Below are 14,629 nucleotides of genomic sequence, written 5' to 3' on the forward strand. Positions count from 1 at the left end.
TGAGTCAATGATATTGCTGCCACAGTAACAGAAGTAATTGCGGTTATTAAAGCTGATATTCCTAAAATAAGTAAGCCCACAAATCGTCGCAATCGCATTAAATCCTGAAGTTGTTGTAATACAGCAAGACTATAGTTATATCAATAAGTGGTTACATTATAAGATAAGGTGGACGTTGTAACACTACAAAGGAGCAAACATTATATTGAGGGTTTAAACAAGATGAGAGCATACATTATTCACAGGTCACTACATTGGGTCCACCAGTTTAAAGTCACATGTACATTAAGTTTTCCAGAATCGTTGGTAAAGAGAAAAACATAAGGAGAGGGTAGACAAGCCAAATCAGAATAAGTAGAATTATTTTCTGGTTGGAGTTCGCGCTGCAGCAGCCCCGTCGGTCCCGCCGGGATCTCGATGTTTATCTTGCCTCCCCTTCTGGCGGGCTCCTCTTTTGTGATCGAAGCAATGGGTGAACTGGATGTCTGGGGGTCTGCAACATGGTGAATCAGCCTGTCTAAATTGGAGAATCTGCATCCTGTGGAAAAATATAAGCACATCCTCGACCGATAGTTAATAATGGGTCAGGACCCTTCCATTGTCCTGAGAGGGCCTTCCATTTGACTAATGGTTTTGCATTTAATTGCTCCAGGCACCAATGACGAAGCATTGCAATAGTTCTGGCTGAAATCAGTATTTAAAATATTTATTACGAAAAGAGCATGTTGCAAGATTTGATGGGGAGAACTATACTTAAACTCCCCTTCTTTTAGTTTTTGAATTTGGATTTTTAATGTTTGATGCGTTTTTTCAACAATGGCTTGTCCCTGTGGATAATAAGGGATGCCTGTATTATGTTTAATTTGAAACTTTATACAAAATTTCTGAAAAGACTTAGAAGTGTAAGCAGGAGCATTGTCAGTTTTCAGAGCTTTTGGCAGGCCCAAATATGAAAAACAAGTAAAGAGATGTTGTATCACATCTTTACCTGCCTCTCTGGTACGAGCAGTTGCAATAATAACGTGAGAAAAGGTATCTACAGTTACATGAACAAAGGACAGTTTTCCAAATGAAGAAACATGAGTTACATCTGTCTGCCAGAGTACGTTAGGTTTGAGACCATGAGGATTAACTCCCATAGGTAGATTATTATAAACAGTGGGGCAGTGTAAGCAAGAACGCACAATCTCTCGAGCAGTCTCTCTGGGAATTTGGAATTGATGTCTTAAAGCAGTAGCGTATTGATGATGAAGTGAGTGAGAGGCTCTGGCCTCCTCAATCACAGTAGCCACTGTATTTCTGGTTAACAAGTCAGCCAAATCATTAAAGGCATTTAAAGGGCCAGGCAATCTGGAATGAGCCCGAATGTGTCCAATGAAAAATATTTTTTTTTCCAAATTTGTTGCTGTAACTTAGTTAACAAATGAAATATGGTAGTTTTATTTTCAGGCAAAACCGCAGTTTCAATGTGTGGAATCAGCCTGACCACATACTGAGAATCAGAGTAAAGATTAAATTCCTCATCTGTAAACATAGCAAAAGCCTCTATGACTGCTGTTAGTTCAGCTCTTTGAGCTGAAGTTTCCTGTGTTTCTAAAACCTTTTGGTGATTTTTAGTAACTATGGAGGCTTTACCATTTGCTGACCTGTCAGTAAAGGCTATCTGAGCATTTGGAATAGGAGACTGTTTACATCTGACAGGAAAAATAACTGGATGTCTGGATATAAAATTCAGCAAAGCATGTGAAGGTAAATGATGCAAAAATTTTGACCAAAATAGTTTCCTATAGCAATCTGTCAATTTTCATCAAACATTAGAAGCACATCAAGTTGTTCTTTATTATATGGAATTACAATTTTTGATGGCTCTTTACCAAATAATTCAATGTTTCGCCTTTTTTCTTTAATATCAAAGTAGCTATCAATCCTGGATAAGAAGCCGCTACTTTTTTAGTTTGAGCGGGAAGATGGACCCACTCTAGGGGGCCGTTTTGCCAGAAAACCAATTTTTTGTCTGGCTTCCCCAATTACACCTATGGGGGTTTTATGGCAAAGGAATTGTCAAGCAGTTGTCAATTTAATTTTTTAATTTTTAAAATTTACATTTTAACAACATGAATTTAAAGATATGTTAATTTAGGTCTAATGTTTAGTTTAGGTCTCTGTATAAATTTAAATAATAAATGTATAACCTCCTTATCTCATTTTAGTATACAGATATACCTAAATGCAAAATGTATTTATATATGTATTTATATATGGCAACAAGTATAAACTTATTGACATATATATAAATCAATATACTTGAATTAATCATTATAATTAATATATTAATTAATATATATACTACAGCAATACAACACGTACACAGCTAATACCAACCAACACAAACCAATGCACTGTAATAATACATGTCACACATATATAATATAATTATACGGTATATAGAACATATATCATCACAGCACATCAATCTATACCAATTAATATCAGCCACTCACACATTATATTACTGCAATACATATTTAATTATACAGTATATATATAATATGCATATATGGCATACATATTTATATACAAATTAATCAAGTATAGATCTATAAATAGAATTAGGTATACCTTTATTATATTTTATTTATACCCATACCTAACTAGGCAAACTGTAATTATGTAAATATATTTATATTATGTATTTATAACAACATATAAAGTATTGTTAATTGTACCGCCTGTTGACAACTAAGAAATTGAGAAAACCCTTCTCTGAGTATCTCCTATTTGAGACAGCACGTCCCTCCCCCATAGGGTAAAGGGGAGCATAGGAACTACATAGGGTTGGAAAGTTTCACAGGTATCCTCAAACTTCCAATCTAACATTTTTGAACTTTTAACTACTGTGGGGGCTTGAGGGCAAATGAAACAAAATTTGACTCTTGAAATCTATCAGGGCAACTTGCCAATCATCACTATTTTGTAAAAGACTTGCAGTTGATCCTTATTGAGTGAAATTATTATATTTGTTACTTTTTTTCTAAAAAGTTTTACACTTCTTTTTTTTTCCTTTTATAATTAATTGTGTCACCAGGCTGGGAAAAGATAAAACTATTTTTCTTGGGGTCACTGATAGATGGAACCAATGGGCCTTTTTGTCACAAGCGCCTTGTAGGTGTATGTTTTGTGGCAAGAATAATTTAATCTCATCTTTTGGTAATATTAATCCTAATTAACTGATCATTTAAAGTCTCATCTACTTTAACAAGAGCTGACTGTCTCATTTAGTCAACTTTCTCTTAGAACTGGAATTAGGATTGCTTTTTAAGTAATCAAAGGCTTTAAATCTGCAGTAGTCAGTTTTAAATGTGGGCGTATCCAATTAATGTCCCCTAATAATTTTTGGAAATCATTTAAAGTTAGTAAACAATCTTCAAATGGGCATTATCAATTTTTAAAACTTTTGGCACCTAAATATGAGAAGCAAGTAAAGAGGTGTTACACAACATCTTTATAAGCTTCTCCAATTATCATTTTGTAAACTAAATCTGGTCTATAGCTTTTTATATGACAAGTAACCATCTAATCTTTGCTTGAATACTTCCAGCAACGGGGAACTCACTACTCTTCAAGGCTTTAAACGCTCTCTCACCTTTTTCTCTATAGCATTCCCACTCTGCTTTTTCTAATCCCACCAACTCATTTTCAGTAGTATGTGTTGGCCAGGAGCTGGGTCAGTCTTTCCCAGAAATGTTAAGAGACGTCTGTTCCTGTGTCTAATAGCCCTGAGATTTTACTTTTTTGAATTAAAAGATCTTTTAAAGGCCTTGGAGCTGTAATTTTCTGCACCCAAAAAGCTAGATCACTAAATCCAAATATTCTGTGGCTCTTAGCTTGAGAAGTCAAGTTTTTTCCTGTCTGATAAGGTAAAAGCAAAAACTGTGTTATTCTTTGACCTTTATTAATTTGCAGTTTTGGTAGGCTGTGAGATCAAAACTTTAATTTTTCCAATATAATCAGAATCTACCACACCATACACCACCGAAATTTTTTGACAAGAAAGCGAGCTACGCCCTAGCACAAGTCTTACAATGCCCTCAGGTAGGGGGCCAGCCACTCCCATTGGAATTGGAGTAACCAGCTCGTCAAGGGTTAATATTGTTGTTAAATCCCCTAACCATTTTTTTCTTAGCCTGGGTGAGACCCCCCTGAGGGGGTTTTTTCCAAGGAGCACGCTCTGTATATTGTGCATGCAGTCTTGTTTTAAAAGCTCCACTGTTTAAAAATTTTTTCTCTTCTTCAGGCTTAGGTAACACTTTGAGAGGCTTTGGGGGCAAAGCGGGGAACTCTTGGGCCCTGAAAAGTGCAAAAGGAGGCGGCGGCGATGGCCTTAAATCATAAAGTGGTGGATAAGTTTTTTGTTTTTTAAAGGTTTGTGTAGAGCGGGAGGGAGCTCGCCAGGGCACCTGGTCACAGCGTCTCTTACTTTCTTTCTCTCTCTCTTCTGCCTTTCTCACTTTTTTCTCACCCTTTTTTTTTCGCTACCCTTCTTTTCTTCGTTTCTTTCTCTTTACCCTCTTTTCTTCCTTAATTTTTTTTTTTATCTTTTTTTCTGTATCTCTTTTTTTAACTTCCTTTCTCTATCTTGATGTGTTCTCTGATTCCTTTTTTTCCCTTTCCTCTCCTTTTCAGTCTTTAGCTCTTTTTTTATCTTTACATCTTTTTTTATTTTCTTTACTTTTTTTTTTTTTTTTTTTCGCTTGGGTGAGGCCCCCCTGAGGGGGTTTTCTGCAATGAGCAGGCTCTGTATATTGTGTATTCTTTAAAAGTTCCTTTGTTTAAAAGAATTTTTTTTTTTTTAAATCTTTTTCAGCCTTAGGCAATGGTCTGGGAGGCTTGGATGTAAACTGGGGAATTCCTAGGCCCTGGGAGGTGCAAGCGGAGGTGGGGTAGTCTCCTTAAATCAGAAATTGTTGGATAAATTTTTAAAGGTTTGTGTAGAGGGGGAGGGGGCTCGCCAGGGCGCCCGGCCGCAGCGTCCTGTAAGTCGTCTCCTTCCTCGGGAGGTAGAGTACAGTCTCCCTCCTTTCTTTTGTCAAGGGCAGAAAATATGATCTGCGCAGAAGGTGGAGACCCACTACCATCCACCGCTATAGCCTCTCCCATAGGCTATCCCACAGCCTCATGACGAGGGTCCAGAACATTTTTAATCATATTTATAGCATAAGTTTTTAGTTGTTTTTTACCTTCACCCAAGTATCTAAATTAACAGTAGCCTCTTTATCAGTTTGAAGATTACTTGTATAAAGAGTTGCCATTGTTAGTTTCAGTGTTACCCATGTCAGAAAATTAAGTATAATAGAAGATAAAGCTTTTAGCTTTTAAAAGATCAGGCTTTTCTTTGGCCTTTTAACTTCAGAAACCGTTTTCTCTAAGTCTTCAACACTTTCAACACTTCCCACTCCTCAGCCCTGTCTATCCTACAGGGGGGTCCGCGGCACCCTTGAGTGGGGTCTTAGCCGTCCCGAACATTGGAAGGACAATAGGGGCTGATGACCCAGATTGTCCCGGGGGGGAAACAGAAGGCTGATGACCCAAACTGTTTCGAGGGGGGAGCAGTAGAGCTGATGACCCAAACTGCTCCGTGGGGGAACAAGAGAGCTGATGACTCAGTTGTTCGGAGAACGGGGGAGCAAAAAGGGCTGATGACCCTAATTGCAGGGAGCTTACCTTCGAAGTCCCTGTCTCGGGCGCCACCTGCCGGGGACCAGCCCCGGCTGATCCAGGGTATTCGAAGGAGAGACGGCTAGGCGAGGGTCAGGGAATAACTGCTTAATTACACTTTAATTAAGGATACAAAGAGTAATAGAATAAGGATAGCTCAGTGAGGAAATTCAGTGGAGAAAAGCGGCTGAAATAAGGATAGCTCAGTAGGAAAATTCAGTGGAGAAAAGCGGCTGAAATAAGGATAGCTCAGTAGGAAAATTCAGTGGAGAAAAGAAGCTGAGTGGCTTGGTTTACGCGGAAAATCAATATAACCCGTGACACCAGGTTAGCTCTGACCACGGAGGCCGCAGGCGCCCTCTCGAATAGCGGAAGGTGCCCCACCTTAGACACCTTCTCGAGTGGGTCTTAGAAGCCCAGGCAAATAAATGGTCGCAGAGGACATCCACGCTCCAGATGGACGCTCAGCCGGAAGTTAAAGGGAAGAATGACATGGGGAGACCAAGTTTCAGTGAACAAGGCCCGCACTTTATTTTCCAAAGTAGTTTTTATACCTTAAGGTATGCATAGAGGATAATGGGGGAAGGGGTAGAGTCATGCAGCAAGCCAGGCTTTCTTCCTGCAAACTTATCATATGCAAAAGTTCAGGTGATTGACATCATCTTCTGGCCCGGAGGCCTGTTAACATTTTAAGAAACTTATCTTTCTCTAAAGGTGATTATTCCAAAGTCAGGCGCCAGCCTTCCAAAAAGCACTGGACAAAGCGGCATTTTACATTTCTATACACCCATTATATCAATCAATACACTGCCAAAGACACAGTAGGTAAGGAGTATGGAGACTTAGCAGCAAACATTGGCCCAACAAGTGAAAAACCCTTCACCAATACATTTTCTAATCAATCTTTTAACTACTCAAAGGAATCTGTGTTTAGGCAGTTTAGAACATCTCCTGCCTCTCACAGTTGGGAGGCTCTGAACAATCACATGTGGCCAGAAAAACCTATTCAGGCAGGCTAGAGGATTTCCAAAGGAGTTTGTAGGTTAAACACTGTCACATCCAAGAATTATTAACTGGAGCTGTAAGCTAACTCTTTTTTCAGAGAGAGGTAGTGGGAGACAGCCCCCCGTAAAGTCAGAGGTGTAGGTGAAAGCACAAAGCAGAAAGTAGGCAGACTCTGGTTTTGGGGGTAGATGCTCGAGAATTTCCAGGGGGACTCCTGAGGCTCGATCCCGCCTTTGCGTATGCCGAGCCTCTTTCCTCATGACCTTTGTCATGGGTGGAGTGCCGCACGCTGGCTCTCAGCAGTGATAGAATTCCAGTTGAGCTATTCCAGATCCTCACTCAATATGCAATATGCCGGCTCCCAGCAAATGGGTATCTCTTGGAACCCACAGAGTGGCCTAAAGGGAGTCAGGCCTCCTGTGGAGTTTGAAGAGAGGCCTCGAGATTGCTCTCCAGGCCATGCAGGAAAAGAAGGCCTTCATCTCGCGATGACGGAAGCGTCTCGTGGGTTTTCTCGAGCTGGGGAGCCAGTGTGGGATTTCTCACGAGGTATGACGGGGAGCTCAGGGAGCCTCTCGTGTGGCGCCAGGGAAGTCAAGTCTCCATGCGAGTTTCGAGGGGGAATGCGTCATTGCTCTCGAGTCATGGTAGGGGAATCGGGATTCAAGACGCGTGAAGGAGGATTTTCGAGGTCTTTCTCGGGTTGCATCAGGAAACCCTGTGTTCCCTCGACTTGTGCCGGTGACCTCAGGGAGCTTCTAAGGGTGCCTCTGAGAAGTCGCGATACTGTGGATTTGGGAGGGGCCTCTCGGGCCTCCACTGTTTTTGGTGTAATGGAAGAGGGCCTCATCTCGAGTGGAGTCAGGAAGCTCAGGGTTCCTCTCCATTTCGGACTCTGATCGCAGGGTCCCTTCAGAGTTGGGACCGGAGAGTCAGGCCTCGTCTTGAGTGGAGGAATGGAACTCTGCTTGCCTCTCGAGTTGTTCATGGGATGACAGGCCTCTTGTCGAGCTGTGTGTGGAACCTGCGGCTTTTACCGAATGATGCACGGGAGTGTCAGTGACCCTTCGTTTTGTGCCTTCGTCCACAGGTTTGCCTTCGAAGAGGTGTCCGGGCATCGGGTTCTTCTCAAGAGTGGGCCGGGAAATCGGGGTATTTCGGCATGTGACACCACCCCCGATGCTATGTCTCGAATTTCCTCGTGAGACCGGCCTCATCCTGAGGTGCACCGGGAATGTGGGGAACCCCTTCCAAACAAAGCAGGGGAATAGACCCTCCTGTCTCGAACAGGAGGGGAGAAGGTGCTCAGATGAAGTGGTGCGGGAACCTCGGTGTTCCTGTCGAGTGAGACCGGCGTGTCCAGGAACATTTGGTGTCGCATCAAGGGTGCAAAGTACCGTTTCGCACTTCAAGACGGAACGTGGTTCTTTTCTTGAGAGGCCATAGCAGCAAGGGCCTCATCTTGGGATGACGTTGGAAACACGTGGTTTTTCTCGAGTTTCGGCGGGATTCTCGAGTTACGAAGGGGATTTCTGGCTTCCTCTTGTGTTGGCCCAGGGAAGCCCAATCTTCCATTCGAGTTGCGAGGGAGAGCTGGGGGTTGCGCTCGAGTCACTGCAGGGCAAAAGAAACCTCATCCAGGCTTGTGTCTAGGACCTAATGTTCCTCTCAAGGGGTGACTGGGATCTTGGGGTTGCATTCCAGACTCACCCAGGAGTCAGGCGTCGTCTCGAGGGGAAACAAAGGACTTATCTCTCTTCTCGAGTCGCGACGGGTATTTCTTGGAGCCCACTGAGTGGACTAAAGGGAGTCAAGCCTCCTCTGGAGTTTGGAGAGAGGACTCGGGATTGCACTCCAGGACATGCAGGAAAAGAAGGCCCTCATCTCACGATGACGGGGGGGGGGGGGTCTCAGTGGTTTTACCGAGCTGCAGCGCCTGTGTTGGTTTCTCAGGAGGTACGACGGGGAGCTCAGGGAGCCTCTTGTGTGGCGCCAGGGAAGTTAGGTCTCGATGCGTGTGGCAAGGGGGAGCGCGTCATTGCTCTCGAGTCATGGTAGAGGAATCAGGCCTCTAGACGCGTTGAAGAAGGACTCTCAAGATCTCTCTCGGGTCTTGGCAAGAATACCTGAGTTCCCTCGACTTGTGCCGGTGACCTCAGGGAGATTCTCCGGGTGCCTCTGAGAAGTCAGGGATACTGTGGAGTTGGGAAAGACCTCTCGGGACTCCACTGGGTTTGGTGAAATGGAAGGGGGCCTCATCTCGAGGGGAGGCAGGAACCTCAGGGTTCCTCTCCATTTCTGATTCCAATCGCAGCCCCCTGCATAGCTGGGAGAGGTGAGTCAGGCCTTGTCTTGTGTGCAGGAATGGACCTCCGCTTGCCTCTCGAGTTGTTCACTGGGTGACAGGCACTTGTTGAGCTGTATGAGTAACCTGCGGTCTTTTCCGGACGATGCACGGGGGTGTCAGTGCCCCTTCATGTTGTGCCTTCATCCACACTATCTTCGAATAGGTGTCTGGGCATCGCGTTCTTATCAAGAGCGGATCGGGAAATCGCGGTCTTTCGGCATGTGGCACCACCATCGAGGCTACGTCTCGAATTTCCTCGTGAGAGAGCCTCATCTGAGGTGCATGGAGAAGGTCGGGAACCCCTTGCAGACAAAGCAGGGGAATCGACCCTCCTTTCGCGATCAGGAAGGGAGAAGGGGCTCAGATGAAGTGGTGCCAGGAAACTCGGTGTTCCCCTCGAGTGCGACCCATATGTCGGGGAACTTTTGGGGTAGCATTAAGGGTGCCAAATATCATTTCGCACTTCAAGACGGAACGTGGGACTACTCTTGAGACGCTGGAGCGGGCAAGGGCCTCATCTTGCAATGACGGGGGAACCACGTGGTTTTTCTCAAGTTGAGGTGGAATTCTCGAATTACTACTGGGAATTCAGGCTTCCTCTTGTGTTGGCCCAGGGAAGTCCATTCTTCCATTCGAGTCGCCAGGGAGAGCTGGGTGGGAATTGCTCTCGAGTCACGGCAGGTCAAAATAGACCTCATCTAGGCTTGTGTCCAGGACCTAATGTTCCTCTCCAGGGGCGATAGGGATCACGGGGACGCATTCCAGACTCACCCAGTGAGTCAGGCCTCGGCTCGAGGGGAAGCAAAGGATTCTGATATCCTCCTGGGTCACGATAGGTATCCCTTGGAGCCCACTGAGTGGCCTCCAGGGAGTCAAGCCTCCTGTGGAGTTTGGAGAGAGGACTCCGGATTGCTCTCCAGGGTATGCAATAAAAGAAGGCCCACATCTCGCGATGACGTGGACGTCTCGTGGGTTTAATCCAGCTGGGGCGCCACGTTGTGTTTCTCACGAGGTACGATGGAGAGCTCAGGGGGCCTCTCGTGCAGCACCAGGGAAGTCAGGTCTCCATGCCCGTGGTGAGGGGGAGCGGGTAATTGCTCTCGAGTCATGTTAGGGGAATCCGGCCTCAAGACGCGTTGAAGAAGATCTTTCGAGGTCTTTCTGGTGTTGTGGCAGGAAACGCTGGGTTCCCTCGACTTCTGCCGGTGACCTCAGAGAGCTACTCAGGTTGCCTCTGAGAAGTCAGGGATACTGTGGAGTTGGGAGGGGCCTCTCGGGACTCCACTGGGTTTGGTGCAATGGAAGAGGGCCTCATTTAGAGTTGATGCAGGAACCTTACTGTTTCTCTCCATTTCAGACACCGATTGCAGCGTCCCTGCTGAGTTGGGACAGGAGACTCAGGGCTCGTGCTGTGTGGAGGAATGGAACTCTGCTTGCCTCCCAAGTTGTTCACGAGGTGACAGGCCACTTGTCGATCTGTATGTGGAACCTGTGGGTTTTTCCAGATGATGCACGGGGTTGTCAATGCCCCTTCGTGTTGTGACTTCATCCACAGGGTTGCCTTCGAAGAGGTGTCCGGGCATGGGTTCTTGTGAAGAGAGGACCAGAGAATCGGGGTCTTTTGGCATGTGGCACCACACACGAGGCTACCTCTCGAATTTCCTCTTGAGACTGGGCTCATCCTGAGGTGTGCTGGGAAGGTCGAGAAAGCCTTCCAGACAAAGCAGGTTAATCGACCCTCCTGTCGCGATCAGGAGGGGAGAAGGGGCTCAGATGAAGTGGTGCTGGGAACCTCGGGGTTCCCCTCGAGTGAGACCGGTATGTCAGGGAACTTTTGGAGTCTGATGAAGGGTGCCAAGTAATGTTTCAAACTTCAACATGAACGTGAGACTTTTCTTGAGACGCTCTAACGTGAAAGGGCTTCATCTTGAGATGAGGGGGGAACTACGTGGTTTCCTTCGAGTTGCAGCAGGATTCTCGCGTTACAACGGGGAATTCGGGCTTCCTCTTGTGTTGGTCCAGGGAAGTCCAATCTTCCATTCGAGTTTCGAGGGAGAGCTGGGATTTCTCTTGAGTCACTGCAGGGCAAAATATACTTCATCTAGGCCTGTGCCCAGGACTTAATTTTCCTCTCCAGGGGTGACAGGGATCTCGGAGTTGCATTCCAGACTCACACAGGGAGTCAGGCCTCTTCTCGAAGGAAAGCAAAGGACTGCACTCTCTTCTCGAGTCGCGTCGGGTATGTCTTGGAGCCCACTGAGTGGCCTACTCGGAGTAAAGCCTCCTGTGGAGTTGGAGAGAGGACTCGGGATTGCTCTCCAGGCCATGCAGGAAGAGAAGGCCCTCAGCTCGCAATGACGGGGGCGTCTTGTGGGTTTTCTCGAGTTGGGGCACAATTATGAGTTTTCTCACGAGGTACGACAGGGAGCTCAGGGAGCCTCTCGTGTGGTGCCAGGAAAGTCAGGTCTCTATGTGTGTGACGAGGGGGAGCCCATAAATGTTCTCGAGTCATGGTAGGGAAATCGGGACTCAAGACGCGTTGAAGAAGGAGTCTCGAGGTCTTTCTCAGGTTGCGGCAGGAAACCCTGGGTTCCCTCGACTTGTACCGGTGACCTCAGGGAGCTTCTCAGGGTGCCTCTGAGAAGTCAGGCATACTGTGGACTTGGGAGGGGCTCTCGGAACTCCACTGGGTTTGGTGCAATGGCAAAGGTTCTCATCTCGAGTTGAGGCAGGAACCTAAGGGTTCCTCTCCATTTCAAACTCCGACCACAGGGTCCCTGAAGAGTTGGGACAGGAGAGTCAGGCCTCGTCTTGTGTGGAGGAATGGAACTCCGCTTGCCTCTCGAGTTGTTCACAGGATAACAGACCATTTGTCGAGCTGTGAGTGGAATCTTCGTTTTTTTCCGTAAGATGCATGAGGGAGTCAGTGCCCCTTCGTGTTGTGCCTTCATCCAGAGGGTTGCCTTCAAAGAGGTGTCCGGACATCGGGTTCTTATCAATAGCAGAGCAGGAAATCGGGGTCTTTCAGAACGTGGCACCATCCATGAGGCTACGTCTCGAATTTCTTCGTTAGACTGGTGTCATCCTGAGGTGCACCATGAAGATCGGGAACCCCTTCCAGACAAAGCAGGGGAATCGACCATCTTGTCGCGATCAGGAGGAGTGAAAGGGCTCAGTTGAAGTCGTGCCGGGAACCTCGGTGTTCCCCTCGAGTGGGACCGGTGTGTCGGGAAACTTTTCGGGTCACTTCAAGGGTGCCAAGTACCGTTTTGCACTTCAAGACGGACTTGGGGCTTCACTTGAGACGCTGTAGAGGGCAAGGGCCTCATCTTGGGATGATGGGGGAATCACGTGGTTTTTCTCAAGGTGCGGCGGGATTCTCGAGTTACGACGGGGAATTCAGGCTTCCTCTTGTGTTAGCCCAGGGAAGACCAACCTTCCATTCGAGTTGCGAGGGATAGCTGGGGGTTGCGCTCGAGTCACTGCAGGGCAAAAGAGACCTCATCCAGGCTTGTGTCTAGGACCTAATGTTCCTCTCAAGGGATGACTGGGAACTTGGGGTTGCATTCCAGACTCACCCGGGAGTCAGGCGTCGTCTCGAGGGGAAACAAAGGCCTTCTCTCTCTTCTCGAGTCGCGACGGGTATTCCTTTGAGCCCACTGAGTGGACTAAAGGGAGTCAAGCCTCCTCTGGAGTTTGGAGAGAGGACTCGGGATTGCACTCCAGGACATGCAGGAAAAGAAGGCCCTCATCTCACGAAGACAGGGGGGTCTCGGTGGTTTTACCGAGCTGCAGCGCCTGTGTTGGTTTCTCAGGGGGTACGACGGGGAGCTCAGGGAGCCTCTAGTGTGGCGCCAGGGAAGTTAGGTCTCGATGCGTGTGGCGAGGGGGAGCGCGTCATTGCTCTCGAGTCATGGTAGGGGAATCAGGCCTCTAGACGCGTTGAAGAAGGACTCTCAAGATCTCTCTCAGGTCTTGGCAAGAATACCTGGGTTCCCTCGACTTGTGCCGGTGACCTCAGGGAGATTCTCCGGGTGCCTCTGAGAAGTCAGGGATACTATGGAGTTGGGAAAGACCTCTCGGGACTCCACTGGGTTTGTTGAAATGGAAGGGGGCCTCATCTCGAGGGGAGGCAGGAACCTCAGGGTTCCTCTCCATTTCTGATTCCGATCGCAGCCCCCTGCATAGTTGGGAGAGGTGAGTCAGGCCTCGTCTTGTGTGCAGGAATGGACCTCCGCTTGCCTCTCGAGTTGTTCACTGTGTGACAGGCACTTGTTGAGCTGTATGAGTAACCTGCGGTCTTTTCCGGACGATGCACGGGGGTGTCAGTGCCCCTTCGTGTTGTGCCTTCATCCACACTATCTTCGAATAGGTGTCTGGGCATCGCGTTCTTATCAAGAGCGGATCGGGAAATCGCGGTCTTTCGGCATGTGGCACCACCATCGAGGCTACGTCTCGAGTTTCCTCGTGAGACAGCCTCATCTGAGGTGCATGGAGAAGGTCGGGAACCCCTTGCAGACAAAGCAGGGGAATCGACCCTCCTTTCGCGATCAGGAGGGGAGAAGGGGCTCAGATGAAGTGGTGCCAGGAACCTCGGTGTTCCCCTCGAGTGCGACCCGTATGTCGGGGAACTTTTGGGGTAGCATTAAGGGTGCCAAATATCATTTCGCACTTGAAGACAGAACGTGGGAGTACTCTTGAGACGCTGGAGCGGGCAAGGGCCTCATCTTGCAATGAAGGGGAAACCACGTGGTTTTTCTCAAGTTGAGGTGGAATTCTCGAATTACTACTGGGAATTCAGGCTTCCTCTTGTGTTGGCCCAGGGAGGTCCAATATTCCATTCGGGTTGCAAGGGAAAGCTGGGGAGTGCTCTCGAGTTACTGCAGGGCAAAAGCGACCTCATCTAGCCTTGTGTTCAGGACCCAATGATCCTCTCCAAGGGCGACAGGGATCTCGGGGTTGCATTCCAGACTCACCCGGGGAGTCAGGCCTCGTCTCGAAGGGAATGAATGGACTCCGCTCTCCTCTCGAGTCGCGACGGGTATCCCTTGGAGCCCAAGAGTGACCTAAATGGAGTTAAGCCTCCTGTGGAGTTTGGACAGAGGACTCGGGATTGCTCTCTAGGCCATGCAGGAAAAGAAGGCCCTCATCTCGCGATGACGGGGGCGTCTCGTGGGTTTTCTCAAGGTGCAGTGCCTGGTTGGGGTTTCTCACGAGATAGGACGGGGAGCTCAGGGAGACTCCTGTGGTGCCACGGAAGTCAGGTCTCCATGGACGTGGCGTGGGGGAGCGCCTCATTGCTCTCGAGTCATGGTAGGGGAATCAAGCCTCAAGACGCTTCGAAGAAGAACTCTCGAGGTCTTTCTCGGGGTGTGGCAGGAAACCCTGGGTTCCCTCGACTTGTGCCCATGACCTCAGGGAGCTTAGCGGGGTTCCTCTGAGAAGTCAGGGATACTGTGGAGTTGAGAGGGGCTTCTCGGGACTTCACAGGGACTGGTGCAATTGAAGAGGACCTAATCTCGGATTGAGGCAGTAACGTCAGGGTTCCTCTCCATTTCTGAC

The 14,629-nt window shown here is 47.5% G+C and overlaps 1 long non-coding RNA gene across 1 annotated transcript; it reads right to left on the reverse strand.

The window, feature by feature from the left end:
• Positions 1-200: 200 nt before the first annotated feature.
• On the reverse strand, positions 201-7,067 carry LOC129640709 (uncharacterized). The gene is made up of 2 exons (XR_008708922.1): positions 5,722-7,067; positions 201-538 (listed from the first exon to the last, which is right to left on the reverse strand). It is a non-coding gene; the product is annotated as an uncharacterized LOC129640709 (long non-coding RNA).
• Positions 7,068-14,629: the final 7,562 nt, after the last annotated feature.

The sequence above is a fragment of the Bubalus kerabau genome, unplaced genomic scaffold (genome assembly GCF_029407905.1).
Source record: "Bubalus kerabau isolate K-KA32 ecotype Philippines breed swamp buffalo unplaced genomic scaffold, PCC_UOA_SB_1v2 scaffold_37, whole genome shotgun sequence".
NCBI classification, from domain to species: domain Eukaryota; kingdom Metazoa; phylum Chordata; class Mammalia; order Artiodactyla; family Bovidae; genus Bubalus; species Bubalus kerabau.